Here is a 15954-nt window from a genome sequence, read left to right on the forward strand (position 1 = left end):
AAATATATATATATATATATATATATATATATATATATACACACACTATTATTAATAATATTTTACGTGTAATTTGGAAATAATATATACAGGCACTGGGGCACAGAGATCCACTGGAAAAGTCCAAAGGGGTATGGGAGAAAATATGGGAGAGAGCCGATTGGAGGAGGGGATATCCTGTGGGACTGCTATTTTGGGGTAGTGGGTAGGGGAAAAACAGGGAGAAAATTTGTAACTCAAAATCTGGCGGAAACGAATGATGTTAATCAGAAGTTAATAAAGCATTTGGAAAAAAAATAAAAACATCCTTTGACAATAAAATAAATAAATAATAATTTTTAAAAAAGAATGAAATTTCAGTGTTGTACCCTATATCAGATCATGTCTACTGTCACCAAAAGGTTATACTGGAGAAGAAAATATAAAGAGTGCAGCTGACGAAGAGTGTGGAATGAATGGTTAGGTAGTTAAAGAGAGGTTCTTTCAGTCTGGGTCCTTGATTGCAATGGTTACACCTAGTTTTTAAAAAGTTCATTGATTTGGGTGGCGAGCTCGTTCAGTGAATAGAGCACCTGCCCTAGAGTCAAGAGGACCTGAGTTCAAATCCAGCCTGAAACACTTAACATTTACTAGCTGTGTGACCTTGGGCACGTCACTTAATCCCATTTGCCCTGCCTTCCCCCCTCCAAAAAAAGCTAGAAAATATACTAATTGATTTTATACAAGATTCTGAAGATGACTCTTCCTCTGCGGACCTGAGAAGTGATCAATTAGGGAACAGACCTTCTACAGCTTTCAGTTTTCACCAAGAAGGTCCTTTCCTTTCTTGTTAGGTGAACCTCATAGCTCTAGTTAGTACCAGAGATGCAAAGTGGACCATTGGATCCACTATAAGCATATGAAGTGGGTGCCATGAGTATTCTCATTGAAGAGATGACAAAATGTAGTTCAAGAGAAGTCATGTGACTGCCTCTGTCCTATATATTTCAAGTATGTGAGGAAGCGTGTGGATTAAGGTCTTCCTTTTTCCAGGTCCAACATTCTACTTCCTTCATTAGGGCTCACTCATTTATGCAGTTATGTTAACTAAGCTTGATTGAATCAGTACAGATTTTTAATTATTTTTTTAAAGAGAGAAAATCAAGACAGATGAAACATATAACTATTGAATCAGATATTGATATACTCAAACAGCTATTTCAGCTTGAAGGGAGAGTTTCCCCACACCATACTTACATTATTTTTCTTTAGTCCTATGTTTAACTCTATAAAACATTCCAGCATTTCTCATTTATACTAAGCAAATTATTAATAACGAAATTTTAAAAATTAAATACCTTTTTATACACAAAGCGAGGAAAACAGTTTTATGTGTCACCAAAAAAAAAAAAAAGACAAACTTCAGCATCAAAAGTTGAAGGTTTCATCCTCAATTCTAATACTCCCCAGACTCAAATCTACCAAGTCATCTGAATTGGCAAGTACTTACAAGCAGTAGAGTAGAAGTTCAGGATGGAGGTATTTGTCAAAGCTTAGGCTCTTCAATAAGATTACTAATTATATTATGAAGATATTCAAGTTAGATAAAGAAAGGCAAAGAGACAAGGGCATTGACTAGGAATGGTGTCTTTGAACCACTGAACTTTCCTGAAGCTGAGGTTTCTCATCTATAAAATAAGAGCATTGCATCACCTTTAGATTGAAGTTATAACGTTTCTATGAACATCGTTTATTTGGCATGATGGGAAGAGAACCAGCTCTAAAATCAGAGGACTTGGATTGAAAGCCAACATCTTATGCTTATACCTATGCAATTTTCCTGGGACTCAATTTATTCAACTCTAAAATGAAGGTAATGCCTTGAGTGGGCCTTTAGGGTCCTTCTAGCTCTTAGTCTACAGTTTTACAGTATGATTCTCCTCCAGAAGGCACATATCAGTGCATATGGGTAACCCCCATTTATATCTTGCTTCAAATAACACTATCTTAATGTTAAAATTCCTTCAATGATTCAGTGGATTAAAGCATCTAATTATTTCCCTTCTCTTCTTGTTGGCTGGTTTTTCTTCAGGACTTATCATTTAACTAAAACCGATCCTTACAAAATTGTTAGTAATCTCTTAATGGACAAATTTGATGATACTTATCAGTTTTTGTCCTCCTTGAATATTTCTGTAGAGACCTCCTTTTCTCTCTCTCTCTCTCTCTCTCTCTCTCTCTCTCTCTCTCTCTCTCTCTCTCTCTCTCTCTCTCGATTGGCCTTTAGAAAAGTCATGCCAGCTATTGAAGGCCACTCTCCAAGTCTCTGTCCTCAATTTTCTCTTTTCTTTATTTACTGTTTAATGATCTCAAGAGCTCCCATTGGTTCAATTATGTTTCTTTTCAAATGATTCTCATACTCATAAACCCAGTCCTACTTTCTCTCCTGAGCTATAGTTATGAATCACTAATTGCTTTTTGGTCACATTAAAATGAATGTTAGAATAGACGTCACAAACTAATCATGTCCAACTCAACTAATTATCATTATTTTTTTTAATCTTCTGAACTTTATTATGGTTAAGGGCAACATTGTTCTCTCAGTCACCCAAGTCCACAACCTCAGTACCATCTTAAAGTACTTAGTCTCACTCACAGACCTACCCAAACTTCTGTCACTTATATTTTTGCTTCTATCTTAACACCATGTTTCACACATGTCCCCTTTACCTCACTAAGACAGATGCTACCCTAGTTCAGGTCCTCAGCTCTATGCACTATAATGTAATGGGGACATTCACGTTCAGTAGAACATTCAAGAGGAAGAAAACATGATTGGGGAAGGACCTTGAGTCAATACCAAAGGGAATTTAGAAGGAAGATGCTTCTCCTGAAAAAGGGATGATCCCAGGGTGGGACTGTCATGTACATTTTCTTTTCTGTTTGGCCCCAGAAAACACAACCAAGAGGAATAAATGAAAGGTGTAAAAAAGGCAAATTGCACAGCTTGAGGTTATCAATGATGTTGGCTACAAATGAGAACTGTCCAGAGTAACATGTCTTACCTCAGAAGGAGAGAGACTCACACTTTTTGGAGATTTTCACGCAGATAGGTAAAAACTATTTCCCAAGAATTTTGTACCTTGTCAGGGGTGTGCTGGGAAGTATTTAACCACATATTTAAATGTAATCTAACATTTTTTTCTATCACTTTCTTAAGTCTCAAAAATCAACAAAAACAGGAAATCCAACTGTGATTTGTAGTTTTTGCCAATTTCTGAGATGTAAAAACTCACACTGCAAACAAAATGACTGATTCTCACAAGCCAGTTTGAGGTGATTCTAGCACACCCCTTTACCTGTGATACCTTTGCATATAATTTTAACTAGATACCCTTTGAAATGCTTTCAACTATCCAATTTTGTGGTTCTATGTCTATTTTGACAGTTATGTGTAGAATGATTTATAAAGAATAGGCTACCCAGAGGAAGGCACACCTATAAGAGTCCACATAGAAGGTGATTATGGGATGGACAAATTTACTAACTTTAGGAATGAGGAGATATTGACAGATCCAAGGGTTGTATGAATGCAGAAACAACAAGATTTGACAAGTGATTTCATGCATAGAAACAGGGAGACTGAAAAGTCTAGGGTAACTCCAAGGTTTTGAAATTGAGTGATTGAGAGAATCGTCACTGCCGTCCATACAAATAGAAGTTTGCAGGGGGGAAGAGCCTCTCAGAGAGCTCTCAACTTGAAGACCGTTTGCATTTTCATGTCTCTCCTTTGGGGTGCAAACACCACATGTGGTAAATTACCTTAGTGAAAGAGGAGCGGCATTGTATCATTAGACCCAGACATAGTGGTGCACAGGGCACATGATTCCTCTATAGACAAACCTGCCATTATCCTTGTTAATGAGAATCATTGGACACAAATCCAGTGCAGTTATTTCACCTGTAACCACCACCCATTTGTGCCTGCCTGTCAGCTCCCAACTCCCAAAGCCCATAATTAGTAGAGTTGAGATTTAAGGAAAATTGAAGTTGGCATGAAACTGACAGCCCGTAGTGTATGAGTGGGTTCTTTGTCTGGCCATGCTCCCCTGTGTCTACAGGCAGTCTCCTGCTTTATCGCCAGGCTAGAAATGACATTACTTTTATTATTGCTGTTATTGGCTGGGCTGTTTTTATGGTTCTTATGTTTATAGAAGTGCTCACTTGCAGTTTCCTTGACACCACCTTAAATGCATAAAAGGCACTGTACCTGCCACAGGAAAGTAAGAACAAAATAGACCCAACGTCAAATCCACAATGTTAAAATCTTCAAATTATGCATCAGTTAAGATTTTAATTTACTAAAGCTGTTTGCTTAATTCTCTAGGCTTTGTTCACAGATGGTAATATTTAAATCTAGGAGTTAACATAAAGTGATAAAAGGAAAAAAAAATCTCCATGTGCAGGGATGTATCCAGTAAACGAGAAGTATGCAAACTCACCAATTAAACCTGACAACTCCTTAAAACATTTAATCCCACAGATGTGGTGTGACAATCCCAAAGTGGGAAAAGTACATGAAATATTGCATTCTGCTCATTCACTCAGCTGTTCCATCTTAAGACAGCACAAGCTGAATTGCATTTAAAGAGTAGACAGTGGAAAATTCAGTTAGTGTACAGATACAAGATGCAAAACCTTGCCCACGTGACTGGGAGGATGCAAATGAATATCATTTGGAACTCAACCACTTCTTCATGGATGGTGTTTATGTCAACCACTTTTTTCTTGTTTATGGTAATATGAAAACCCCAAATGACAGAGCAAATGCCTTTTCCCCTTGGAAATTGTTTTCTAAAATGGAATGAGAAAAAAGTTGTGTTGCTGCAGCTATTGGACAGTAGGATCTATATTTACAAAGGTTGTTTTTTTTTTTATTTAGCTGAACTCTTTCAATTAAATTGCCATTAAAAATAAGTATCAACCAATGTTGATAAAGAATTGCATGATAAATAAGTATAAGAAAGTTTCAACACATTACAAACAAAAAAAAATATGAGGAAAAAAAGCGGAGTAATGGACATTATCATAGAAATGGATGCCTGGAAAAAAAGGGACTGGTTATATAATAAGATCTGGGAATAAGCAATGGAGAGTAATGGAGTATGATGTCCCTTGGAGAGCAAGGATATCAAATTAGTCAATATTTAAAGAAATTAATTCAGGATATTCACTGGAAGGGGAAATACTGAAGCTGAAACTTCAGTATTTTGGCTAGATAATGAGAAGACAGGACTCAATAAAAAGAAAAACTGATGTTGGGAATGATTGAAGACAAAAGGAGAAGGGGACAGCAGAGGATGTGATGAATAGGTAGCACCAAGGAAACAATGAACCTGTACAGAACTTAAGATACAATGTAATTAAGAAGGGCCAGGGGTGCTATAGTCCATGGGGTCACAAAAAGTCTGACATAACTGACCAACTGAACAACAATGTACCATCTACATACTACACAATTATGCTAATGATGCAAGAGCAATCAAGAGGCATATAGTACATTGGAAAGATTCTCTGAGTCTAATTAATAAGATGATATGGGGGAGAGTCACAAAAGAAAGAATTGAAATATATAGCATGATCAAAGAAAACTGACATTGTTGATACTGACTTATTGGTAGTCGTTCACTGACATTTAAATTTATTGATTAACATAATTTTACATCCTCTATGACTATAAACAAGGTGTTTCATAAAATGATTCACAGAATAACAAACTTTGAATATTGAAAGGGAGTTCTGGGGTCATCTAATCCAATGCCTACCTGAACAAGAATTCTTACAATACACCAAAGTTGTCATCTAGCCTCAGTTTTCAAAACCTCCAGAGATGCATGTAGGGGACCCAACACATTCCTAAATAGTACATTCTATCCTTAGATTTCTCTCATTGTTAGGAAGGATTGGTTTGTTTTCTCCTATTTCTAACCTCAATTTTCACTTTACAACTTCTCAGAACTTCTGGTTCTAACATTTGAATCAAAAAGAGGTCCATTCCTTCAGGACATACTCTCAAATACTTTAGGGCGGTTATAATGCCCAAATTTCTCATTTTCAGATTAAACCAGCTCAGGTCATTCCTTCTAACCTCATTATATTCAAGGAACATATACAAGGATCTTCTCCATTCTAGTAGCCCTCCACTGAATATTTTCCAAGCCAACAAGGCATTCCTATATCTGGGTGCCCATCACTGAACACATTATGACAGATATGGTCTGACAAGGGAAAAAGGATATACTATCTATCATATCTTCATTCATGGATGCTGTACCTATCATAATGGAATGGAAGATCATGTTAGTTTCTGTTTTTGTTTGGTTTTGGACACCATCTGCACTAGATCCTCATGTTGTGCTTGAAGTCCATGGAAAAAATCAGATTATTTTTTCAGAAAAAAAGTCTGCTATCTCACTATATCTAACCAATCTTGTACTTGTTAAATCAATGTTTTCTCCTCAAGAGCAAATTTGACCTTTGTCCCTATGCATTTTTTCCAATACGATACAATTGTCTACCCCCACCAAAACCTAATGTTTCCTCTGGATCCTGGATCTTGATTATGGCATGTATTTTCTTAGTTATCTATTCCAACTTTGTGTCAGCTTCAAACGTGATGAACATAACATTGTTACCTTTATCCAAATCACTGAAAGAAATGCTAAGCAGGACAGAACTACCGTAAGCTCAGATCTCTTGGAAATTCTGATAGAGATATTCTACCTAATTGACATTGTACTATTAATGATGACACATTGAGCCTAGGTATAGGGAGCTATCGAGTTAGCAACTTATTGATGTCTATTACATTCAGGTCCATATTACCCATCTTTTCTCCCCCCAAAAACCCCTCTTAATGTTTTACCAAATGTTTTGCTAAAATCTAAGTAAACCGTATCTACTTCATTCTATTCTTCAACCATTTTAGCGACCCTGTCAAAAAAAGAAAATAAGGATGGTTTGGCATGACCTGTCCTTGAAGTGATACTGCCCTTTTGCAATCAGTGTTTTCTTTTCCAGAGGCTCATGCGCTTTCAAAATATCACTCAATTTTAAAATGTCCCCAGGAATAAAACTGAATTTCACTTCTTTATTGTATATAGACTATTTTCTTGCCTTTTGAAATATCAGGATATCAATTTCCCAATACTGCCCAGTCCAATGAAACTTCTTCCACTCTCTATATTCTTACACATATGGAATGTTTAATGACAATGGCTTAATAAATGATTTGCCAGTCCCCTTCCCTGACCAATGCTTGTGGATAATTTTATTTTTTTACCTAGGTGGGTTTAAATTGGAATTTAGGGATCTATGAAAGACAGCCATCTGTCTCCTGCATTCCAGTAATCTTGGCTTTATTTACTAATTCTCACATAAAACCTGACCTCTAAGGGCAGAAAAGTGGCATAGTGAATATTGCACCAGCCCTGGAGTCAGAAGGACCTGAGTTCAAATTCTGCATCAGACATTTAACACTTACTAGCCGTGTGATGTTGGGCAAGTCACTTAAACTCCAATTTTTCCTGCCTTCACCCCTCTAAAAAAAATGACTTCTCCTGCCCTGACACTGATTGTCCTCCATACCTGAAATGTCCTCACTCTTAACTTCCAATTTTTTAACCCTTTGACCTCTTTCAACAGATAGCTTAAGAGCACCTCTTCCTACTGGTGGCCTTTTCTGGTCCCTGTTACTGCCAGTGCTGTTTCTTCTAAGGTTACCTTCTAGCTACTCTGCATCTATCTTATATTCACCCATTTTTTTACATGCTGCCACATCTCTTTGAATGTGAGCCTCCTGAAGGCAGGTATTATTTTAGCTTTTTTTTTTCTTTGTATTTCTAGTATTTATTAGTGCCAGAAACAGAGCAAGTATTCTTTAAAATCTTCTTAATATATTGTTTGGTTATGAATTCCTTGACTGTCATCTTTGTTCTGCTTTTTCAGGTGCAAAAGCCCTTGTCCTTGGTGAGAAAACAGAAGAAAAATAAGAATTAAGCAATCGATGAAGTAGACAGGTTTGATTCCTGATATTTAAGAGCCTCTTTAAAGGTGGAGATGAGAAAAGAATTGTGGCAGAAGACTTTGCTCTACTTTTCTTAATAAAACAAAGTGTCAGGATCATGAAAACTATGTTCTCATTTCTAAGGGTCTATCTCCTGAAATGTTAAACGACAGTTATTACTGTTAGATTGCAACCGTTGAAGTGCACGCTGCTGAAGCTCCCCTTTTCCCACAGAAGAATCTTGAAAGGGGACATTGGCATGTTCCCCACATGCTAAAAGCCCAGGAGCCCTGGACAGCTCCATTATTGATCATCTCAGCTTTGTGTGGTTTGCATTGAGTGGGCAAATGTGTTTAAAGGAAATGAGCATGGCTCCCCTCACTCATCAATCACTTTATTCAGGGCCACAATAGTGGGGAGACAGCTTTGTCCACAGGTAGATGTTGCCTCTCTGTAGAGAGGCATGTTGAACACCATTAAACTTTGGCCCAAGGAGGTGGGGGGATTCAACTGCTATTGTACCTATTAATCGGAATCAAAGCTGCAAGGCCAGAGGGAAAATCGGTTCGGAGCTGCTTCTCATTGTTCTCTAGCTAATGTGGATGGGAAAATTATACTGAATTTTGTGTTTTTTCACTTTCACCCAGACAGAAATGAAATGGAAAAGGACACAAAGAGTATATGTGATTACAAAAGGCCGTGTGATTAAAAAATATATATTCAGACTGGAAGAGCCAGTTATATTATTTCCAACTACCTTTTGTGGGAAAGATATTTCATTGTGAATAATATTTAAAATATGAAAAAGCAATTTTCCAAAGTTATTCTCCCTCAGAAAGTTTTGATCGTTGAGGTTTGGTGTATTCACCAGAAATAAGGTCTCAGCACCTAAAGCTGCTGCTTCCCCATCCCTACCCCTAATCCCCACTCCATACCCCAGGCCCTTTATCTTGGTCTTTCCCTTTCATACAGATTCTTTTGATAACAAGAAGTAAGGCACATGTGGGAAATTGGCAAAAGTCAATGAATGCCTTTTAGCCAAAGAAATATAATTGCTGCAGTACAGGCAAGACAAATCGGCAGGAATTTAGGACACAATGCTATATCTATTCATCTAAGGAACTGTTGGAAATTCTTCCATTGGATCTAGTTTAAAGTTTTGGGAGGAATGTCTAAGTATAGTATGACACTTTGATAAAATAAGAATCTTCTATAAGCCAGTGAGACAGTAAAACGGGCACAGATAGAAGGCTCCAATCACCCGGACACCTCTAAATTGATAGTGTCAATTATCTGTGTTTCGAATCTGAAACTGAAGTGAACTCCTCAATATAGTAGCATATTCAGTGCATCTGTACATACATAAAAACATGCATATGATAAATAGATAGATAGATAGATATAGGATAGAGAGTGATTGAGCATTTATAAAAAACCTACTATGTGTTAGGTACTGTGCTAAATGCTTTATAATGTTTTATTTGAGCCTTAAAACAATCATGTAAGCTAATTGCTATTATTGTCCCTATTTTACATTTGAAGAGACTGAAGTAGGCAATGCAATGGTTACTGGCTTATTTTGGCTACTGTCTGAAGTCAAATTTTTATTCAGGTCTTCCTAACTCCAGGAACAGTGCTCTATCACCCCTTCCCAGTCATTGAGTATGTATACATTCAGATGCACATAAATAAACACATATATGCATATATACATACAGCTAGATATACATATATTTGTAGATATATGAAATAGGCATATACATAGATGAATATCTATTGTTAGATAGAGAAATAGAGCTAGAGAATAGGCCTTTATCATTTAATGACAGAGAACTGAAGGGAATTCATCCACTCCTCCATTAATGTGCAGTCCCTAGCTCAAACTTTTTATTCCTATTCTTTAATTGCAACCCACTCACTAGAACAATGAAAATATTTTAGTGAATTTATTGATAAATAAATTATAAAAAAATAATTAATGCTCCTTATTTTAACAGTTTGAAAATATCAAGCACAAGTAGATTAACTGGCCTCACCAAGATCAGAATATTAGTGAAGGGCAGAGAGGATAGATGGGTATTGAGAACTCAGGTTGCTGTATACCAGCTCTTACACCATACTGGTATTTTTGATTCATCATTCTGTCCTAACTTTGAGTTTGTTTCATAGCATAATTTTTTCTTATGATTCTGTATGAGACACTGGACTAAGGTAATTTTTTATTTCTTTCTTCAAAGACTTGCTTTTAAAAGACAGTATGTCCCTTATATAATCCCTGGCTTTCTGCCCACAGAAAATCATCTTCTCATAAATTAAAAAGCAAATAACCATGATCAACAAATACTGTCTGTACATGTGGCAGCACACAACTCACACCCACAGTCCTCCCACCTTGCTGCTGCGAGGTAAGAGGTTTGTTTCATCATTTATTCCCTGAGCCTGTTGCTGTTTTTTTCACAATTATTCCAATACCTACCACCACCTTTGAGAGTTCTTTTCATCTGGACTATTGTAAACAATGTGTTTGTTCTCACAGTTGTGTTTGGTTTACTCCATATTTGTGTGTACCAGGATTTGAGTTACTTACTACCCAGAATTTTTTTTATTGTCATGATCAGGTAGAGGCTAAGGGAAAAAAAAATATATAATAAATGAAGCAATTCCCACTTTCTTTTAAAAAGTATTATTTTCAGTTTGAAAATCACTCTCTTTCTTCCTCACCCATTGGGAAGGCAAGAAATGTGATAGCCATTTTACGTATGAAATCATATAAAATATTACATTAGCCATGTTGCAAAAAAAGCAAGAAAAATAAAACGTAAGAAAACATGCTTCAATCTACGTATAAAAGAACGCCCGAGAAGACACTCGGGGTCCCCCATCTTAAGTGTATGGTTGGACCCGGGTTCGAACTCGTGAATAAATGTTTTTCTTCTTTTGTCAGTCTTGTAGTCTCTGTTTTTCCTCAGATACCACGTTTCACCTATATACATGAGAAATGAGATCTGTATCCAAAAATTCCCATAGTTTTCCTCCTTTCCTTCTAGTTTTGAAGGCTTTACATTTGTTTGTGAAGAAAAAAAAAACTTAAAAAAAATTTTCATGTAATAAAAATTTTCCATTTTACTCCCCATAATCCTTTGGTTATGAATCTTTCCCTTATCCACAATCTGATGAATAATTTTATGCCCTCTTTATTACTTTTTACATCTAAATAATTGATCAATTCTGACTTTATCTTGGTACACATTGTGGGATTTTTACCTATCTATACTTAGTTCTTGGACAATAATATCAATGTAATTAATGAAAAAAAAAAAGGGAAAGATCATGCTGGAAAAATTCTTGGACAATAATATCAAGGTCATTAATGAAAAAGAAAAGAGAAAGATCATGCTGGAAAAAATCGTCTCCATTTCTTCCAGCATGATCTTTCCCTTTTTTCTTTCATTAATGACCTTGATATTATTGTTCTTTTGTTCATGCAAATTATTTTTAAAAATTATTTTTACTGATATGGCAGTAGGTTAAGGAGAATTGCTTTTATTGTATTGGCTCAGTCTACCTCTGAGCAATTAATATTTCTCCAACTCTTTAGATTTCTATTGTGTGAAAAATATCTTGTAATTGTGTTCATATACTCCTCAGTTTTTTTTTTCCTCTCAGGTAGACTCCCAACAATTTTATACTATAGGTAGTGATTTTAAAAGGAATTTATCTTTCTATCTCTTCCAGCTGGAATATGTTTATAATACACAAAAATTCTGATGACTTCTGTGAGATTATTTTACAATCTGCAACTTTACTAAAGTTGATAAAATTGTTTCAATTATTTTTTAAATGATTCTCTGGGGTTCTTTATTATATCATCTGCAAAGAGTGATAATTGGGTTTTCTCCTTACCTATTTTTATTCCTTCAATTACCTTCTCTTGTCTCCTTGCTCAAAGCCAGCATTTCTCAATACAATTCTGATTAACAGTAGCAATAATGGATGTATTTATTCACCCCAGTTCTTATTGGGAAGGCTTCTAGTACACCCCTTTAATCAATAATTCTTGCCCTTAGTTTTAGGTAGATATCATTTGTCATTTTAAGAAATAGATTTCATTCATTCCTATATTTTCAAGTGTTCTTGATAGGAATGGTCATTGTTTTTGGCAAAATATTTTTTCTGCCTCAATGAATATAATCAGATACTTTCTGTGGATTTTCTCATTGACATAGTTAATTACAGTCAGCTTTTTTGTTGTTGTTGTTTTATTTTATTTTATATTATTGTTTCTATTGAACCACCCGTCATTCTGTGTATACATTCCACATGGTCATTACATTCATTTTGTGCTTATTGATGTCATTTTCTGTTTCCTTTCTAGTACTTTTATTACTTTTTTTTGAATCAATATGCTTTAAGGAAATGGGGTTATAGTTGTCTTTCTCTGTTTTTCCTCTCCCTGGTTTAAATATTTAAATTATATTTATGCCATGAAAAGAATTTGGTAGGACTTGATTTTTTGCCTATTTCTTCTAATATTTTACATGGTATCATGGTTAATTGCTCCTTAAATGTTTGGTAGAATTCGTTTGTTAAACTTGAGGATATTTTAGGGAGCTTATTGATAACTTTTTAAATTTCTTTTTCTAATACAAGTCATATAAGTATTCTATTTCCTTTACTGTTTAGTATATAGTCTCACTGTTGATTTTCTCTTCTGTGAAATTAATGATTTTTTTATGATTTATTTTTTCTTTGATTCACTAAATTTTTGGATTAGATTATGGAGTTTCCCATTAATTTTTAATCTACACTTCCACAGACTTTTGCTGAAATTTTTTTTGTAACATTGTATAAAAATAGTCCTTTTAGTATTTCAATTTTTTCTGCATTTGTGAGGTTTTTATGCTTTAAGAACATGGGCAAATTGGGAGTCAGGTTGGCAGAGTAGAAAAAAAAAAAGCCTTCCCCCAGCCTCTCACTTCCACCTCCTCCAATTCATGTAAAAGGTGACTCTGAACAAACTTTGGAGCTACAGAACCCACAAAATAACGCAGAGAAGCTAACCTCCCACTGAGGACAGCCCGGCCATCCAGCAGGAAGACACCAGCACAGTACTCTGGGAGCACATCCCAGCCTGGCTCACACCTGAGGTTTTAGCCTCAGTGTATCCTGACCAGCCACTGCCTGGAGGGACTTCATATCATCAGAAGCTGTGGTGGTTTCCAGAATTATCAACCCATAGGTTCTAAGGACAAAATGAGAGGTCAGTGCAAGGTGAACTCTGGGACCTGGGAATTCAGGAGTGCAGTTGGCCTTTGCCCCAGAGGCTAGGCAGCTGTGCATCCACTGCCTCATGCCTGCTTCAGAGCACCTGGTTTTCAGATTGTAAGGGGATCAAATGACCAGTATGATGGGTAATTGCTCTTGTTTCAAACCTGCATGGATCTGGATCACGGTGTAGGGGGTGGTGGTCCTGGGGTGTGTGACCAGTTTGCCAGAGCATGGGGAGACTTCAGAGAAGGCACCCAACTAATAGCTCCACCAGCTGAGAAAACCCCAGTGATTGGGACAAAGCTCCCCCCTCCTGGTAGCAGAGTTCTACTGTGTCAGAAAGCTCAAAAGTCAAGTAATTGAGTGGCAACATGAGTAAACAAGGGAAGCAAGGCAAGCACAGCAGCCTGATTCTGGATTACTTTTCTGGGGACAAAAATATCAAAATATGGAACAGGAGGAAGACAGCAAAGTCAAAACTCTTGCACCAGAAACTTCCACAAAAAGAATAAGCTGCTTACAGGACATTAAAGGACCTTAAGAAGGGTTTTGAACACCAAATAAGAGAAAAGGATGAGAAATTGGAAAGAGAAATTATAATGATGCAAGAAAATTATAAAACTGAATAAAAACACCTTTAAAATAGACTAACTAAAATGTCAAAAGAGACTAAAAAGCCAATGAGAAAAAGAATGCCTTAAAAAGCCAAATTTGCCAGATGGAAAAAAAAAATCTCAAAAGCTCTCTGAAGAGAACCATTCCTTCAGACTTAGATTGGAAAAAATAGAAGCTAGTGACTTTATGGGAAATCAAGGTACTATTAAACATACCTAAACAATTGAAAAAAGAGAAGGCAATGTGAAATATCTCATTGGAAAAACCACTGACCTGGAAAATAGATCCAGGAGAGATAATTTTAAAATTATTGAATTACCTGAAAACCATGATACAAAAAAGAACCTAGAAATCATCCTTCAAGAAATTCTCAAGGAAAATTGCCTTGATGTTTTAGAACCAGAGGGCAAAATAGAGGTTGAAAAAATCCACTGATGAGCTCTTGAAAAAGATTCCAAAAAGAAAACTCCTAGGAATATTATAGTCAGGTTCCAGAATTCCCAGATAAAGGATAAAATATTACAAGTAGCCAGAAAGAAACAATTTGAATACTATGGTAACACAATCAGAATAACACAGGATCTGGGAGCTTCTACACTGAGGGATCGAAATGCTTGGAATATGATCTTCCAGAGGTCAAAGGAGCTGGCATTAAAAACAAGAATTATCTACCCAGCAAAACTGAGTAATATATTTCAGGAGGGAAATATGGTCATTCAATGGAATAGAGGACTTTCAAGCATTGTTGAGAAAAAACGAGAGTTGAATAGAAAAACTGACAGTCAGATACAAGAAGCAAGAGAAGCATGAGAAGGCAACAGGGAAAATAAATCATAAGGAATTTGTCAAAGTTGAACTACTTACATTCCTTCATGGAAAAACAATAGTTAAAACTTATGAAACTTTTCTCAGTATGAGAATAGTTGAAGGAAATAGAAATGTGTGTATATATACACATGTATATGTATATACATATACATACATATATGTCTATATAGGAGAGTATATAGGCATATGAATACATATGTGATTATGTGTATATATGTGTACAGGTATACATAGACAGAGGGAACAGGACCAATTGAATAGGAATGGATGATATTTAAAAGTTGAAATTAAGAGGTGAGAGAGGAATATAATGAGCAGAGATGAGGAAAGATAGAATGGGGTAAATTATAGAAGGGGCAAGTGAAAACTGTTATAATGGAGGGGAAGAACAGGAAGGCTAAAGGGAATGAGTCAACCTTATTTTCAATGAATTTGACTTAGGGAGGGAATGACATACACAGTAAATAGGGTATCTCATCCTACAGGAGATAAGTGGGGAAGGGAATGAGAGGGGGAATGGTGGAAGGGAGGGCAGGCTGGGGGTAAAGGGAAGTTGGAAGCACCCACTTTTGAAAAGAGACAGGATCAAAATCGAGAATAGGACCAGTTGGGGGTGGGATGGGATGGAGGGAAATATAGTCAGTCTTTCACAATATATCCACTATAGAAATGTTTTGCATAGCTATACATGTACAACTTATAATGAATTTCTTATTTTACCAGTAAAGCTGGGTGACGATGGATGTAGGGAAAGAATCTGCAATTCTAAGGTTTAAAATCAAATGTTTAACATATATACATATATAATTATTATTTTAAATGTAGCTGGGAAATAAGATATACAGGCATTCGGGCATAGAGATCGACCATGGCCTACTGGAAAGTAAGAGGGTGGATGGGGGAAGATATGGGAGAGAGCAGATTGGGAGAGGGGATATTCAGTGGAACCACTGTTTTGGGGTTGTGGGAAGTGGAAATATGGGGAGAAAATTTGAAACTCAAAATCTTGTGGAAATGAATTACGTAAACTAAAAACCAAAAAGAATATGGTCAAATTTTATGAAGGTGACATGTACAGCTGAAGAAGAGAAAGTATTTTGTTTCTATTCCCATTCAAATGTCTCCAAAGGTCTAGCATACCTAACTTTTTTTTCTAAAAATTTTATTTATGTCTTTAACTTCTTTATTACTTATTTTGT

This window comes from Petaurus breviceps, unplaced genomic scaffold (genome assembly GCF_028583685.1).
Source record: "Petaurus breviceps papuanus isolate PSGF00001 unplaced genomic scaffold, PetGlider_PUasm1.0 208, whole genome shotgun sequence".
Classification (NCBI taxonomy): domain Eukaryota; kingdom Metazoa; phylum Chordata; class Mammalia; order Diprotodontia; family Petauridae; genus Petaurus; species Petaurus breviceps.